The following is a 17,727-nucleotide window of genomic DNA, read 5'->3' as shown; positions in this document are numbered from 1 at the left end:
CCGGACGCGCAGGCTCAGCGGCCATGGCTCACGGGCCCAGCCGCTCCGCGGCATGTGGGATCCTCCCAGACCGGGGCGCGAACCCGGTTCCCCTGCATCGGCAGGCGGACTCGCAACCACTGCGCCACCAGGGAAGCCCTATATGCGTTTTATGAGAGAGAAGATCCATAGCTTCCATTGGAATCTCAATTCATGTATCCAAAGAGATTATAGCCCCCTGAGTTATACAATCTCTAAATTCCATTCAACGTTAATATTCCATGATTCTCCATTTATGCATATTTTGGATAGTGCTTTTACCTAATTAGAGAACTTTATTTTATACCATGCTTGGTTTACTTAGATTTCAAAATGGTGAATATTATTATTTCCCCCAATAATAATAGTGGAATATGAAGTAAATATTATTATTTCCTCTCATGTATAAGGCATTTTGTGACAGGAGGAGTCTGTACATATATGTAGCCACAAGAGAACAAAATGCAGAAAACTTATTAAAACAACAAAAAAATGATACAAATGAACTTATATACAAAACAGAAATAAACCCACAGACATAGAAAACAAACTTATGGTTACCAAAGGGGAAAGTGGGGGGAGAGATAAATTAGGGCTTTGGGATTAACAAATATATACTACTGTTTATAAAATAGATAACCAACAGGGACCTATTGTATAGCACACGGAACTCTACCCAATATTTTATAATAACCTATAAGGTAAAAGAATCTGAAAAAGAATATATAAAGAAAAAAATATATATATGACTGAATCACTTTGCTGTACACCTGAAACTAATACAGCATTGTAAATCAGCTATACTTCAATTTAAAAAAGTTAACCATCAATTAATTGTATTTCACATCAATGGCAGAAATTTTGCAATTACACAGTTTGCTGGTTTAGTTGATGTAATTAAAATATTTTAAATTTCATACATGTTAAGAAAACTTTTACACAGTGTTACCTCTGTATGATCCTGATGTTGACCTTAGGGTAATATTTTTAAAGAGTAGGTTGCAAAGAAGTTGGGAAGCCCTAGAACTGTGATTCCGACATCCCAACCCCATCAACATATAATTAACTACAATGAGTTCGGAATCCTCAGATCTTCATTCCCTGCTTGACATCAATAATGCAAGATATCTATTCCCATTCGACTCTCTGCCATTTACATAGTCTTTCAAGAGACTGCATTAGAAGTGACTTAATGACGGTGCAGGCTCATAGCATCTTGTTGCTCTACAAGCTGACTTCAGATGTGTTGGGAAATTCTGTCTGGGAACAAACACTGCAGCATCTCTGCCAGGGGCACTGAATCAACATGCCAGAGCACAGTCCTCTTTCCCGACCAGCCAGGCTGGGCACACAGAGCCAGTCTCTCTGGTTCAGAGCACTCCGCAATGATGTCTTACTGTGGGGCAGATACCATATTCACTAAACAACAAAAGAACAGCCTGGCCCTGTGGAAAGCAGGGTTTTTTTGTTTTTGTTTGTTGTTTTGTTTTTTTGGCCGTGCTGGATCTTAGTTCCCCTACCGGGGATTGAACCCCAGCCCATGGCAGTGAAAGTGCCGAGTCCTAAGCAGGAAAAACAAATTCCCAAGCAGTTTGTTTTTATTTTTGAAGTAGTTGACTTTGGATTGTTGGAGCTCCTAAAAAGGTCTTACAAAGGCTTTAAATTCTGTCATTTGATTCTTAGATTCCTCATCTCTTTGGGTTTTGAAAAGTATCATTACCACATAGTCCATGTGCCCTTTTGCCCCCAAAGAATCCAGTGAATTTGTAAATAAAGCTGGAAATAAAACAGTTAAAAAGAATTATGAGACAACCAGGTAAACAAAACGTGATCTATACACACAATGAAATATTATTCAGCCTTAAAAAGAAAGGAAACTCTGACACATGCTACAACATGGCAGAACCCTGAAGACATTATGCTCGGTGAAATAAGCCAGTCACAGAAGGGCAAATACTGTATGATTCCAATTCTATGACAGACCTAGAGTATTCAGACTCATAGAGACAGAAGGTAGGATGGTGACTGTCATACTTCTGGGGGAGGAATTGGGGGTTATTGTTTAATGGGTTTGTAATTTCAGTTTGGGAAAATGAAAAAGTTCTGGAGATGGATGGTGGTGATGATTACATAACAATGTGAATGGACTGATACCACTGAACTGTACACTTAAAAATGATTAAAATGGTAAATTTTGTTATGCATATTTTACCACAAATTTTAAAAATCCATTGAATTTTTAAAAATTATGAGACAATAAGGGAAATTTGAACACTGACTGGATATACAATGATACAAAGGAAGTATTGTTCAGTGTTTTTTTCTAAGACTATCTTTTCGAGGTACATAATGAAATATTTACAGATAAAATGATATGATAGGGACTTCCCTGGTGTTGCAATGGTTAAGAATCTCCCTGCCAATACAGGGGACACGGGTTCCAGCCCTGGTCCGGGAAGATCCCACATGCCATGGAGCAGCTAAGCCCATGCGCCACAACTACTGAAGCCCGCGCACCTAGAGGCCGCGCTCCACAACAAGAGAAGCCACTGCAATGAGAAGCCCACGCACCGCAATGAAGACTAGCCCCCTCTCGCCGCAACTAGAGAAAGCCCACGTGCAACAACGAAGACCCAATGCAGCAAAAAATAAAATAAATAAATAAAAAGAAAAGACAATTTAAAAAAATAATAAAATAAATTTAAAAAAATGATATGATATCTGTCATTTGGGTATAGAGGATACAGTTTTGGCTATTAGTTGATTAAATTTTAAAAAAAGAAAAAAAGAAGACCAAGGCTATTTAAACATGCATTGCTGATGTGGATGAATCTAGAGACTGTCATACAGAGTGAAGTCAGAAAGAGAAAAACAAATATCGCATATTAACGCATATATGTGGAACCTAGAAAAATGGTACAGATGAACCGATTTGCAAGGCAGAAATTGAGACACAGATGTAGAGAACAAACTTATGGACACCAAGGGGGGAAAGCAGCGGCGGGTGGGGATAGTGGTGTGATGAATTGGGAGACTGGGATTGACATGTATACACTGATGTATATAAAATGGATGACTAATAAGAACCTGAGGGCTTTCCTGGTGGCGCGGTGGTTGAGAATCTGCCTGCCAATGCAGGGGACACGGGTTCGAGCCCTGGTCTGGGAGGATCCCACGTGCCACGGAGCAACTAGGCCCATGAGCCACAACTACTGAGCCTGCGCATCTGGACCTCGTGCTCCGCAACAAGAGAGGCGCGACAGTGAGAGGCCCGCGCACCACGATGAAGAGTGGCCACCACTCGCCGCAACTAGAGAAAGCCCTCACACAGAAATGAAGACCCAACACAGCCCAAAATAAATATAAATAAATAAAAATTAAAAAAAAATAAGAACATGCTTATTAAAAAAATAAATAAAATTCAAAAATTCCAAAAAAAAAAAAAAAAAGCATAGGAGAGGACCTTGACTAGTTGGAGGCCATCTCTGAAAGCCCTGGGTCCCTGGGTCTGGCTTTTGGAGACTTCAGAGGAGGTTGGGGAGTTTGCATCCTCACCTCCAGCCCCCAGGCAGTGTTTGCCACTATCAGCTGTCAAGGGTTTCCAACCAGGGGCAGTACATCGCTCCAGGGGGTGTTTGACAATGTATGAGACCATTTCTTATCTGCTTTTGGTTATTACAAATTAGCACTTAATGAGCGGGGTCCGGGGATCTAATATCCTACAATGTGCCAGACAGTCCTTCCCCACAAAGAACTTTCCCACTTAAAATGCTTGTGGAACCCCTGTTGAAAGCTGACAGAATAAAACCTGTGAAAATACTGCAAAAAAACCCCAAAAACAAAACATGCATTGCTGTTAACCTTACATAAATGAAATCAAATATAGATTATAGATTATTTTTAACCAAAATCTGTGATGCATTACATTATTATCTATACCTTTCAGTTTGCCTAAAATATTCAATATTTTTCAAATGTTTTCTTATTATTCTGATTATAAACATGTTAATATGTTTGTCAGTACTATATTCTACAAGATATAAACTTCTAGAAAGCATTCACTGTGTTCTTCTGAATAATCCTTCAGCCTAATCAAAAAAACATAGTGACTTGTTTGAGATCATAGAGAAAATAAAAATTAGTCCTTTGGAGTCTAATTCCAGTGTCATTATTTTTTAGGACTCACTTTTTTCTTATTATGCAACTTGGCTAGAATTAAAAAAAAAAAAAGGTGTAGTATCACCATAGAATCTGCCTAAACACTAACATAAACTTAATACTAATTTAATTTAGTTTCATCTAAGAGCAAACTGAGGTATATAATTCTCTAAATTATATACTTCTTGAGAACAAAATTTGCTTTTTTAATCTAGAAAATGATAAATATTTTTATTATTTAATAAAATAATAAATATTTGACTAAGAAAAGAATGTCCAGTTATAAGACTGGTCACAACTGAATATTTGTACTACTAAATATTTGACTAAGAAAAGAATGTCCAGTTATAAGATAAATAAGTACTAGGGATGTAATGTACAACATGATAAATATAATTAACACTACTGTTCATTATATATGAAAGTTGTTAAAGGGAGTAATTCCTAAGAGTTCTCATCACAAGGAAAAAACTATTTTTTTCTTTTTCTGTTATTTTGTATATATTTGAGATGATGGATGTTCACTAAACCTACTGTGATAGTCATTGCATGATGTATCTATATCAAATCATTATGCGGTACACCTTAAACTTACATAGTGCTGTGTGTCAATTACATCTCAATAAAACTGGAAGAGAAAAAGAATGAAAGAAAGAAAGAAAGGAAAGGAAGAAGGAAAGGAAGAAAGAAAGGAAGAAAGAAAGAGGGAGGGAGGGAAGAAGGAAGGAAGGAGAGAAAAGAATGTTTAGAACCATATTTTTGGAGTTCCTATGCTGATCTGTAAACCATCATCACATACTTGGAAAAGACGTATAGTATTACTTTGACTCGATGCGTAGATTGATATTAATTTAAAATAAATCTCCTCACTCCATCCCAGTTGTGACGGCCTTTGCATTATTCTTGAAGATCCAGAACACTGTTCACTTATGAATCCCTCTATTTGGAAATCTCTCTCCTAAGACATCTGCATGAAATTCCTTTCTGCAATTTTTCTTCTTACCTTCCCTAGAGACCTTCTCTAACCACCCCAACTAAATTGGCTCCAGACTCCTACCCTTTTAAACTCTCTCTCTCTTCACCCATCTCCTCCTACCCGCTCCTCAAGCACTACTTATCACTACCTGGATATGTTTGGTTGTTTGTTGTCTATTTCCCCACGCAGGACTATAACTTCATGAGGACAGGGGATGTTTTTCACCACTGAGTAACCTAAGCCTTGGCACATGGTAGGTCACAATTGAATATTTGTCAAATCAATGAATGGACAAAGAGTTGAAAAGGCACCCATTTAAGAGAGTCTAACTTCCAGCTTGAACAATGAGCTTCAGTCATACCTTCAGCAACTTCCATGGGAACTCTCATGGAATTTAATTACATGTATGTTTCATCTTCAAAGTGCATTATAAATAATTCTTTAATACCTCCATGAAACAGATGTTAATACTGTTTTATAGTTGGGAAAATGAAAGCACAAAAAACTAAATCCCAAAAGACCAATGAGTGAGTCAATGTCAGAGACAGATTTAGAGAAGAATTTTGGATATTTAGCCTTGCGCACCTGACTCTCCAAAGTCATTTATCTATATCTTGCTTGTTACAACTCATTTAAAAGCATTTACTATTCCTGAATTTGAAAGTCTCTCAGGTGGGAAATTGGTTTATTGTGACAGCAGGTGACTCAGTTACTGTAAATGTGCTTTCAAGATCTTGTTCTTTGGGGTTTCCCTGGTGGTGCAGTGGTTAAGAATCCGCCTACCAGTGCAGGGGACACGGGTTCGAGCCCTGGTCCGGGAAGATCCCACATGCCGTGGAGCAACTAAGCCCGTGCGCCACAACTACTGAGCCTGCGCTCTAGAGCCTGTGCTCTACAGCCTGCGAGCCACACCTACTGAGCCCGTGTGCCACAGCTACTGAAGCCTGTGCGCTGAGAGCCCGTGCTCCCCAACAAGAGAAGCCACCGCAATGAGAAAACCGCGCACCGCAACAAAGAGTAGCCCCCGTTCACCTTAACTAGAGAAAGCCTGCGCACAGCAACAAAGACCCAACGCAGCCAAAAATAAACAAATTAATTAAAAAAAAAATCTTGTTCTTTAATCTGTAGCCATAATTCCCACAAAGCAAGTTGCTGCCTTAGCAGAAATACATGGTCTGTAAGTAACTACTAATTAGTTTCATTATGCCCATCCCTCATTTAATTATAAAATGCTTCCACCACCCCAAATCTATTGCAAACATGGGGAAAATTCTTTATGCAGTGTCTGTAAAAGATTTTCTCGAAGTCTAAGTTTGCTTTTGATTCTTCAAACATTATTAGAAGTAATGGGACCTCAAAATTCCATATGCCAGAAGGATCACATGACCTCATTTTCCATCTGGAAGTTCCTTTTTTTTTTTTTTTGGCGGTACGCGGGCCTCTCACTGTTGTAGCTTCTCCCGTTGCGGAGCACAGGCTCCGGACGCGCAGGCTCAGCGGCCATGGCTCACGGGCCCAGCTGCTCCGCGGCATGTGGGATCTTCCCGGACTGGGGCACGAACCCGCGTCCCCCGCATCGGCAGGCGGACTCTCAACCACTGCGCCACCAGGGAAGCCCAGGAAGTTCCTTTTTATATAGGGACAGTGGTTCTCAAATCTGGCTGCATTTTAGAATCACCTGGAAATTTTACAAATACTGATACCTGGATCCTACCCTCAGAGATACTGATTTATTTGATCTGAGGTGTGGCTTTGTAATTCCTTATGGAAGCTTCTGAAGTGCACCCAAGATGGAGACTTTTGTAGAAGAGCCTTGGTTCATGGATCTCCTGACACGACCCGAGAATGGACTCCACGAAGGAGGCAAAGCTAGAAGACTTTGTAATGGTCTCTAAATGTCTATGTAATTCTAGATATTTAAAATTATTACACTATTATAAATATCTTATAGTATTCTTCATCCTGGGGTTATTTCTTAGAAGGATCTAGTTTTACTTTATCTAAGATTTAAGTTACCTCGAGCTAAGATGAAACAGATGTCAAGGTGACAACTGGGATGAAGTGTATGAAACGCTTCTTAAAATTGTAACAAGCTATAAAAATGTGAGTTATGGGCTTCCCTGGTGGCGCAGTGGTTGGGAGTCCGCCTGCCGATGCAGGGGACACGGGTTCGTGCCCCGGTCCGGGAGGATCCCACATGCCGCGGAGCGGCTGGGCCCGTGAGCCATGGCCGCTGAGCCTGCGCGTCCGGAGCCTGTGCTCCGCAACGGGAAAGACCACGACAGTGAGAGGCCCACGTACCGAAAAAAAAAAAATGTGAGATACAATTATAGTAATCAAAATTTTAACATGCTACATGAGCCACCCAGGACCAAAGTGGCCATGTGTATGATATAAACTGTCGCCAAAATCATTCTTAGTAATAAACAAAATCCACTAAAAATGTGTCTACTTTTATTTTGGGCACGCTGTGCCTTCATCATCAATCACTCTCACTGGCAGAAAAATGTATTTTGTTTTTCATGCCTGATCTTTCTACCCATTCTGATACCTACAGCTTCAAGTAAAACAGAACCCTATGGTAACACACTTGTTACATTTAACAACGCAGACCCCTCTATCATGAAAGCATTATGAAGGGTCACACCCATATATGGTTTTCATTTGTTTTCTATCAACTTCTCCTACTTGGTACTTATGTGGATTGCTTAACTTTGAATGGCAACAAAGGCAACACAGAAAAATGGATGTAAATGAGGAAAGAATTACTGAAAAAGAAATGCTTTGTAAAAAATCAGCAAGAAAAAACACATGAGCTTAGACCTATAAGAGCTAGGAGAAGAGACCCTGTCTCTATCAGTGGTTCATTTTGCTGGGTCCTTCCAGACCCTGTGCTCCTGCATTCCTCTCTCCCATCACTGGCTGTGGATCTTGGGTTTCTTGTCACTTGATTACCTAAGCTCTTTGAAAGAGCTGTTTTCCCCTACTTGGCTCCAGGCTGCTGGGCTTGCATTTGGTAGAAGTTCTCTGAAGCAACAAGGCTGGTGTCATCATTCAGCACTCCTATTTAAATACTCCCTAAATTCCTCCTGTTTAGTCTGGCTCATTGGGTGACGCCCATAAAAACAGTTTGGCTTTTGTAATCACCATTAGAGCAGGGAGTGTGACTAATCAGTCAGTTCACTGCAACTCTTGTTATTTTCTGCGAAGTGAGTCAGTTTCAACATAAGCTTTGTGCTCATATGTCACTCCCTACTCTCTGGCGTTCAAGTCCATATTTGTTCCAGACTCTAGATGCTTTAAAAAAAAAAAAAAAGGCTGTTTGTTTAATTTATAAAAACATGTTCTATACACCCTCTCTGAAGAACTAACTCCACAGGAATTTGGAGAAATCCCTGTAACGCTAGCTCACTACACAGAATTTCCAGGACAGGGAAGACATTTGTTCCCTCAGTTTGGGGAACTGTACCAATAATACAATGAGCTCAGGTCAACACACGCATACTGAATGTTTACAGAGTGCCAAGTACTTTTCACATATTATTATCTTAAAAATCAACAGTGTTATCTTAGAGCAGTTTTAGATATACAGAAAAATTACAAAGAGTACAGAGAGTTTCCATATACCCCACACCCAGTCTTCCCTATTATTATTATCTTACATTCGTATGATACATGTTACAGTAATGTAATGCTACATTATCATTACAATATTGATACACTGTTATTAACTAATATCCGTATTTTTTTTTCCAGATTTCCTTAGTTTTTACCTACTGTCTTTTTTGTCCCAAGATCCCATCTAAGATACGACATTCCATTTAGTCATTGTATCTTCTTAGGCCTTTGCTGACTGTGACAGATTCTCAGGCTTTCTTTTTGATGAACTTGACAGTTTTGAGGAATAATGGTAAATATTTTGTAGAATATCCCTCCACTGAGATTTGTCTAGTTTTTTTCTCATTAGACTGGGGTTAAGTATTCTTAAGAGGAAGACCACAGAGGTAGAATGCCATTTTTCATCATATCATGTCAAGGGCATATACCATCAACTTGAGTTATCATTGTTGATGTTAACCTTAATCACCTGGCTGAGGTAACATTTGTCAGATTTCCCTATGGTAACTTTATGGTCACTTTGCCTTCTTTTTCCCCTTTTCCATTCTGTGCTCTTCAGAAGGAAGTCACTAGGCACAGCTCATACTCAAAGAGTAGGGAGTTATGATCCACCTCCTTGAGGGCAGACCATCTACACTAATTATTTGAAGATCCTATTTATTCAGACATTTTCTATATCAGTGTGGACTCAAGGTTTGTTTTTAAAATATACTTGGGTTATAACCCAACACTTTTTAATTTCTTTTCTTGCTCAAGTTTTTCCAGCTTTGACCACTGGGGACTCTTTCAGTTGGGTCCTTGTCCCTTTAACATAGTCCTTCATTATGGAATTTTTTTTTTTTTTAGCACTTCTTTAATTTCTGGCTCTATAAGATGCTCCAGGCTCATCTTGCATATTTTCTGCCGCAGTCCTCGGATTAGCCATTTCTTGAGAAGCCCCGGTTCCTTTTATTGGAGGATGGTATTAGAAATCAAGATCTGGATGATAAATATGCTGACTGTTACTGGGATGTTTTTGCTTCTCAGCGAAAAGAGGAACTATATGTACATATACTAACCCACGTATTTACACATATCCATAAATATTTCTATATAACCATTTGCATCTATATTAATCTAAATATGAATTCATACAGATATCTTCAACTCAAATCCATTACCATATTGATCATTATAGCTGACTTCCCTCGCTTCAACAGTGAGAAAACTGGTTCCTACCATCCACATCCATTTACTTAATTGTTCATTTCCAGTATTCACGTAGAGCAGTTTCAGAATTGTTGTCAACCTGCATCCACATGGGAGGCAACTTTATCAACTAGAGTGGTTTTCCAGAGAGTCTGGAAAACATTATTCTGGACAGCCATTAGCCTGGTATCATTCAACGATTCTCTATCAAGGAAGAAGGCAGAATCAGTAAGGGAGGAAAATGAACGGGAGGAAAATGAATGGTCCTCACCACATAACACATTGGAGTGGCAGGTCAGGGAAGAGAAAAATACAGTGGGTTCATTTTGAATTTTAGCTGAGTTTCTATGAAAAGGGCAGTTGTTTTCCTCCTTGGACTGCAAACTTTTGACACAACGCTCACGTCCTTCCTTTGCCACTGAACCAGTTCCACCTTCTTTCAGCCTCCACAGCCATCAGCCATGATCAACAGAAGGGGAGCAACTTTACTGAGTATATTACAAAGTGCGAGGTGAGAGGGCACAGCAGGGTAATGAGGCAGCGAGGGATGGATAAACAGAAGCATCAGCTAGTTGTTGGGCAGCTGGACGTAGCAGAGATTGCAAATAGGTACTGACAGGTCCAAAATATTAAAACAACAAGGGGAAAATGTGGGTGACGGAATGAAATTTTACAGTTGACCATTAATGAGGCCCCATCCACAGCTTTGACTGGCCTGTGCCCTTTCATTGATCTATTATGAAATCAGTTGTCAATGTGCTATTTTCATCCAGTGGCACTTGGCAATTCTAAAAACAAACCCTTCCATAGACACTCTCCAGACCTGACCTCATATCTACAAAGTATTAAGCCAATATATGGGAAAGAGCAAGCAACTCTACACAGGGAAAGCTAAAGTTTCCCCTATCATACGAGAAGATTCAGAGTTAGGATTCTTAGAAGAAGAAAATGGCATGACAGAAGGAATGGGGGCTTTGGAGGTTCACTCATCTGGCTTTGATTTCAAGCTCTGCCACTTAATAGCTGTGCAACCCTAGGCAAACTATTTGCTATTGTTTATATTCAAATGATATTAAAATACTAAATTATTAGATATATTTAAAATAACATTAAAACAATGTATTTTATTAATATTTAAAATGATATGTAACAAAACCATAGAATTTTATAGCACAGAGTGAATCTTAATGTATGCAAATTTATAAATCATTTAGGAGGGTGAGGGATCCTGAGATGGAATGCAGAATGTGGCAAAACAATTTATCTGTATTATAAATGTATGAAGCAACCTCACTGGGGGGTGGGAGAATCAAGTGTTAACCTAAGTAACTTTGGAAAGGAGTGGAGTCTGTCAGACTACAGGCAAAAGAAACTAACTGTCCATGAACACTGTGGTCTAGTTGGAAGTGGGATGTGAAACTTCCAGGAGTGTCCTTAAAGGGAGGGGATGCCCTTCTCACTTTTCTTCTTTCCTACTGGGTAGAACAGGACACGATGTCCAGCGGGAACACTGATTTTGGACCACAAGGTTGATGATGATGGAAACAAAAAGAAGAAACCCATCTTCTTCTCATGACTTTGGAGCCACCATACCAGCTAAATTTACATGGAATGAAAAAGAAACTTCTGCCTTGCTTAACCCACTCTTATTTTGAATTTCCTGTCACAAAGGAATCTAATCCCAACTAATATAGATTTTACTTGTATCTTTTCCTCCCTGGCTTTTACTCTTCCACCAATCCCTGAATCCCTCACAAAATGATGGTACATAACTTTTCAATATATAACTCTCCTTCTAAGACACTCTGATGTCTTCTTAAGCACCTAACTCTAGACAATGAAGGGGGGGGGCATAAAGTGGACTCTTGCTCACAAAAAGATTATGCCCTTGAATCTAACAATAATTGATTCGGAGCATAGTTCACATGAACTCATTATCCTCACAGAAGAGTTTTTCAAATGAGCTGAACGACAGTATAAATTTAGCTTTTGTTTCCTTTATATCAAAATTACACACTTACTGGATTTTGGGAGAAATGTTAAGAAGTATAACCTTTAAAAATTAAAGCAACCTTAACTCTGATCCTCCCCCCACCACAGTGAGGTGGGGATGTAAACTGGTGCAGCCACTATGGAGAACAGTATGGAGGTTCCTCAAAAAAACTAAAAATAGAACTACTATATGATCCAGCAATTCCACTTCTGGGTATTTTTCAAAGGAAAACAGAAAGAGTAATTCAAAAAGACATATGCATGCAGCATTATTTACAATAGCCAAGACATGGAAGCAACTTAAATGCCCATTGGTAGATGAATGGATAAAGAAGATGTGGTATATATATATACAATGGAACATGACTCAGCTACAAAAAAGAATGAAATCTTGCCATTTGCTACAACGTGGATGGACCTAGAGGGTATTACACTAAGTAAAATAAGTCAGACAAAGACAAATACCATATGATGTGACTTATAAGTGTAATCTAAAAAACAAAACAGATGAACAAACATAACTAAACAGAAACAGACTCAGATACAGAGAACAAACAGGTGGTTGCCAGAGTGGAGGTGGGGCGGGGGGAGGGGAGAAGAAGTGAAAAAAAGAAGGTAACTATGTGAGGTAATGAATGCTAATTAACTTGATTGTGGTGATCATTTCACAATGTATATTCACATGAAACCATCACACTGTACACCTTAAATATACAATTTTTGTCAGTTATACCTCAATAAAACTGAAAAAAGATTTTTAAAAAATAATAAAAGGCAAAAATAAATAAATAAAAATAAATTAAAATGTGAAGCAACACAAAATAAAAACACTAACATGTTGGTTGGAAGGTGGTAAGTATGTGGTCTAAAACAGTAGAACTATTAAGAAAATAGTCATTCATGACTGGCATTGTTGCTTTTCTTTTAGGTATTTCCATAAATAGGCACTAATAGTCTAAAATCTCTCTCCCCACCCCACCACCACCCCCGACTTTTGATGTTAAACAGGATTTAGGAATTACAAGTCTGTTCATGGAATAATGAAGCAGATAAGGAGGATGGCAGTTAATAGTTGCTAGATGTCCATTTCAAAATGGTTACCTAGCAACAGCCCGAGCTTGTAGCTACAAGGACTACTGCCAGCAGCTTAGTTAAAAAGCTTGCTTGAGCTACATACTTCCTCCACTAAACATCTCCTCTGCCTGGTTTTCAAAATAAGAATCACCTCTTGGGGTCATGTGGGCTGATGTGCAATGGACCATCTGTTTTGTCTTATCTCGCCCTCTGACAGGGTTAATGTGCTTGCTGTGTTTATAGCAAACCACTCAGGTTGTGAAGAAAAAAAAATCTCCTGGTATTTGAAGCTAAAACAAAATCTCTTTCAAAGTTTCGAGATAGCAGCTATGTGAGTTCCTAAATAGATTTTTTTTTTCTAAAGTCCATTTTTAAGCAAGAAAATTAAGTTTCCTGAAACCCAAAGAAGTAACTTCAAAGTTTAAATCAGTGTTAAGTAATTTTCACTAGAGTTAAGTATCATTCTAAGAGCACGCTAACTAACTCAGCCCCTGCCGTTTTCATCTGTTTATGTTCAGTTCCAGGAAACTAAAACAAATATCTATAAAAGGAGAAAGGCAGGATGTATTACAGAGGTTGTGGTATTTGATATTTACATCCTGTCATTAAGCTGCACTTTTATTTCCTTTGTGTTAAGCCTCTCTCCTTGTTTACACCTATTTTCTAACTATATTTCAAAATTAGAAAAATATTTCTTTGTAAAGTCTCTGGAACTCTATAATCTCTCAAAAGGAAAGCCTCTTGATAAAGTTTAAATACACATCACACATGCTGTATGGGAAGAATCTATTAAAAATCAAATTTGCAGGAACTTGGATATTTTTATACACAAACAGATATTTGTACATAATAATGTTCACAGCAGCATTATTCAAAATAACTGAAAAGTAGAAAACCTGTGTCCATCGACAGATGAATGGATAAACAAAATGTGGCATATATTAAAATATAGAATAGTATTCAGCCCTGAAAAGGAAGAAAATTCTGACACAAGCTCCAATAGGGATGAACCTTGAAAACATGACGCTAAGTGAAATAAGTCAGACACAAAAGGATAAATATTGTATGATTTCGCTTATATGAGGTACGTAGAATTGTCAAATTCATAGAGACAGAAAGTAGAATGGTGGTTTCCAGTGGCTGGGGTGGGAGTAGGGGCAGGGAATGGGGAGTTTTTGTTTGATGGGTACAGAGTTTCAGTTGGAGAAGATGAAAAAGTTCTGGAGATGGATAGTGGTGATGGTTGCACAACATTGTAAATGTAGTTAATGCTAATCAACTGTACAGCTAAATTTAAAATGGTAAATTTCACTTATATATATTTTACCACAATTTTTAAAAAGCCAAAAGCATTTATTTATTAGCCCAGACCAAAGGTGCTCCACTGTCCTAATGGGAGATAACCACAGCGAGATAAAAATCTACTATGGGGATCGTGTCATGAACAGAGGAATAAACCACGTTATTGAAAGAGTAAAATCCTACCTGATTCTTGCTAGGAATTCTGACATCGGTTGAACCAAAAGTAAAAAAAAAAAAAAAAAAAAAAAAAAGAAACAAAGAATGACTCTTTTGAGGGGAGAAGGGGCTGACAACATGTATCCTAACAAATATCCTTTGTGTTGTTTTCTCCTTAGTCTTTCTCCTTCAGTGACCAGACATTTAAATTGGTCTCTCCTGAAGAATTAAACAAAATATATTTAAAAGTGAACTGCAACTGAAATTATATTTTGCTGTTGCTTCCCCTAAGCAGAACTTTCATATACTCTACATGGGTTTTGTAATGGATCTTGTTCAGCAATGTAATGACAGTATTACTAGTTTTGTCTGTTTTCTCATCTGGGCCCTAAACTGAAACACTGAGATAACTATTACATAGAGATACTGCCATCCTAATTACAGTGCCCTGGGTTAATCACAATGGACCCCAAATGAAGACCAGATTAGACTTTTAGGCTCTTCTGAGTCACATGTTTACGATGTGTAATTGTTATAAAGACGTATCTCATTTAAAAGCATGATTTTTATCTTTTTATATACATTGTCTTAAGTTTTTATCCCTCTTGCAAAAGTAAAGTGTATCTATTATAGAAAAATCAAGAAATACATGTAGGCCTAATAAGTCCTAGGGCTCCACATAATCCAATGGCCACAAGGAATGCCATCAAAGCAGCATGATAGGCTAGCCTGTCTGCCTGTAATGGTGCTGTGTTGATTATTTGTTATTATTATTTTTTTATTATTTTTATACATTATAAATGTTATTATTTTTATACATTATAAATGTCCTATTTCCTGCACCCCATTTCCTCCAGAGGCATTCCTCCAACCTCCTCTGTGCTGCTCCGTCCTTTTAGAGGCTAAGCCTCGTATGCACACTGTGTCACCCAGGTTTCCTGCCTTCTGCTTGGGTTCAGCCAATGGGAGGACTGGTAGCCCCACGTCTCTGCATCCCAAAGAAGTAACTACTTCCCAGAAGAAATACTGAGTCTCATTTGGGGTTTGTCCCAGAGCAGATCTTGAAACAAGGACTTGAATGCAAGCTGTTTATTTGGGGGATGATCCTAGGAAACAGTGGTAAGGAAATGAGGAAGAGAAGAAAACAAACAAGAGGGTATATTGTCAAACAAGTCACCCTACAGGCAACTAAAGTTTAATCTTTCGGGACAAGGCAGGGAGGAATCTTAGAAACAGTGAAGAATATGCACCTCAGAGCTGTCCCATGTGAAGGGTGGGAGTGGGTTACTTATCACCAATTTCCATCTGTCATTGCAGGTGGATGCCCCAGGGATAGTGTACGTGACAACATAAGGGCTGTGCCCATTGATTCCTCCAAAGGTGTTTCTGGAAGGATAGTCAGTGGAGTGGCAGGGCTTGAAGCCAGAATGCTTCAGAGAAAGAAGTGGAGATGACGTGTTTGGACAATTCTTCCAGAAAGCTTGATCCTGAAAGGGAGGAGAGAGAGAAACCATCGCTCTAACCCCACAGCCCCAAAGGCTGAGGGGGTTAGAGCGATGGTTTTCAAACTTGGATCTCTGGAAGTACTCTCTGTCCATAAGACCTGAGAATTTAAACACACACACACGCACACACACACACACACACACACACACACGCTGTACACACTGTATCCCCTGGATGCCCACTGATAACTGAAAACTATTTGGGGATTTCAGTTCCTCTGGTCATATTTGTGTTTACAATCAAGTTGCAGCCAGGCGGTAATCCTTTAAAGACGACTTTCCAACAGAAATTGTTCCTGCTGTACAAGAAAAGGGATGGTCTCCATGGGAGTGATGTCCGTTTCTGTGTTGCCAAGGAGAATCCTGATCCTGTCTTATGTGCTACTTGTTCCAGCTTTGGAGATGTTTGAATTAGAATGAACATTCCCAATGGAGAATGTTTATGTCCTGGAAAAGACACTGAGACTCAAAGAACAAAGAGAAACAGAGGGAACAAAATATTGGGGATGAGAGATTTGTCATATTAAAACAGGGACACAAGCTGAAAGCTTGATCACATGTATCTACCAAATCACTCTGGCTACAGGACACTTTTCCAGAAAGCAGCTCTGGAAACTTCCAACCCTGAAGGACTCAAGGACTTGATTTTCAGAGAGGAACTACTTCAGTGGGTATATAAGTGAATGTCTCAAGCAAGATTCAGTGGGAATGGGCTCCCCTGTGGCCATGGCAGCATTGGAGTTGGGGACGTAGTAGGTGGGTGAGATGTAAAAGCCACTTGTTTGGTCATCCCAGAGAATCTTCCTGTCTGTATGAGAATGCAGGCCATGAATATGATTTAGTGTGTATCTGCAAAAAGCAAAGACAACCCGTCATAGGTAATCTCAAGATTTTGACGTCTAATAAGGAAGCTGAAGAACTTGGCATCAATGATTAGGATAAATAATCTTAGAAGTACTCAGTGTTTAAAGGAGTTTTACCAAACAAACAAACAAACAAAACAAACCTGCAACCCCCCCCCCCCCCCCCCACACACACACAAGATTCAGTGGGAATGGGCTCCCCTGTGGCCATGGCAGCATTGGAGTTGGGGACGTAGTAGGTGGGTGAGATGTAAAAGCCACTTGTTTGGTCATCCCAGAGAATCTTCCTGTCTGTATGAGAATGCAGGCCATGAATATGATTTAGTGTGTATCTGCAAAAAGCAAAGACAACCCGTCATAGGTAATCTCAAGATTTTGACGTCTAATAAGGAAGCTGAAGAACTTGGCATCAATGATTAGGATAAATAATCTTAGAAGTACTCAGTGTTTAAAGGAGTTTTACCAAACAAACAAACAAACAAAACAAACCTGCAACCCCCCCCCCCCCACACACACACACACACTCACTGAGGAAAAACACTCCGTTTTAACAGAGCAACTATTTGCAACTTGTTTTCTGGTCTTTCCAATCTTGATCTATACGCCTATGGTTTTTAAATTGTTGTGGTCAATGTGTTGAACACTTCATGAGTGATCCGAGACAAACCATGTTAGCTCCACTAGTCTGTTTTTCTATCAGCAAATGGAGAGAACTGCTTCTATTTCACAAGGTTATGATGAAGCATAAGTGAGATAATGTAATATAAACACAATCTGTAAACTCTAAAGTATAAAATTATGAGGTATAATATTCATGCGATTGTTTCTTATATGTTTTTCTATGTATCATTTTCAATGGTTACAAAATATTCAAACT

The 17,727-nt window shown here is 38.9% G+C and overlaps 1 long non-coding RNA gene across 3 annotated transcripts in view; it reads right to left on the bottom strand.

The window, feature by feature from the left end:
- Positions 1–149: 149 nt before the first annotated feature.
- LOC112066933 (uncharacterized) overlaps positions 150–17,727 on the bottom strand; it is a 39,508-nt gene continuing 21,930 nt past the window's right edge. Inside the window, exon 4 of one of the 3 annotated variants that reach the window (XR_008616138.1) lies at positions 150–1,794. This is a non-coding gene — a long non-coding RNA (uncharacterized lncRNA). Of the gene's footprint in view, positions 1,795–8,461; positions 9,749–14,557; positions 15,970–17,727 lie in introns of those variants that run through there. The other 2 variants (XR_008616137.1, XR_008616139.1) reach the window with 2 other exon arrangements.

Source organism: Physeter macrocephalus, chromosome 20, assembly GCF_002837175.3.
Source record: "Physeter macrocephalus isolate SW-GA chromosome 20, ASM283717v5, whole genome shotgun sequence".
Lineage (NCBI taxonomy): Eukaryota > Metazoa > Chordata > Mammalia > Artiodactyla > Physeteridae > Physeter > Physeter macrocephalus.
The sequence above is the reverse complement of the archived record's forward strand: the minus strand, read 5'-3'. Positions and strand labels throughout refer to the sequence as shown.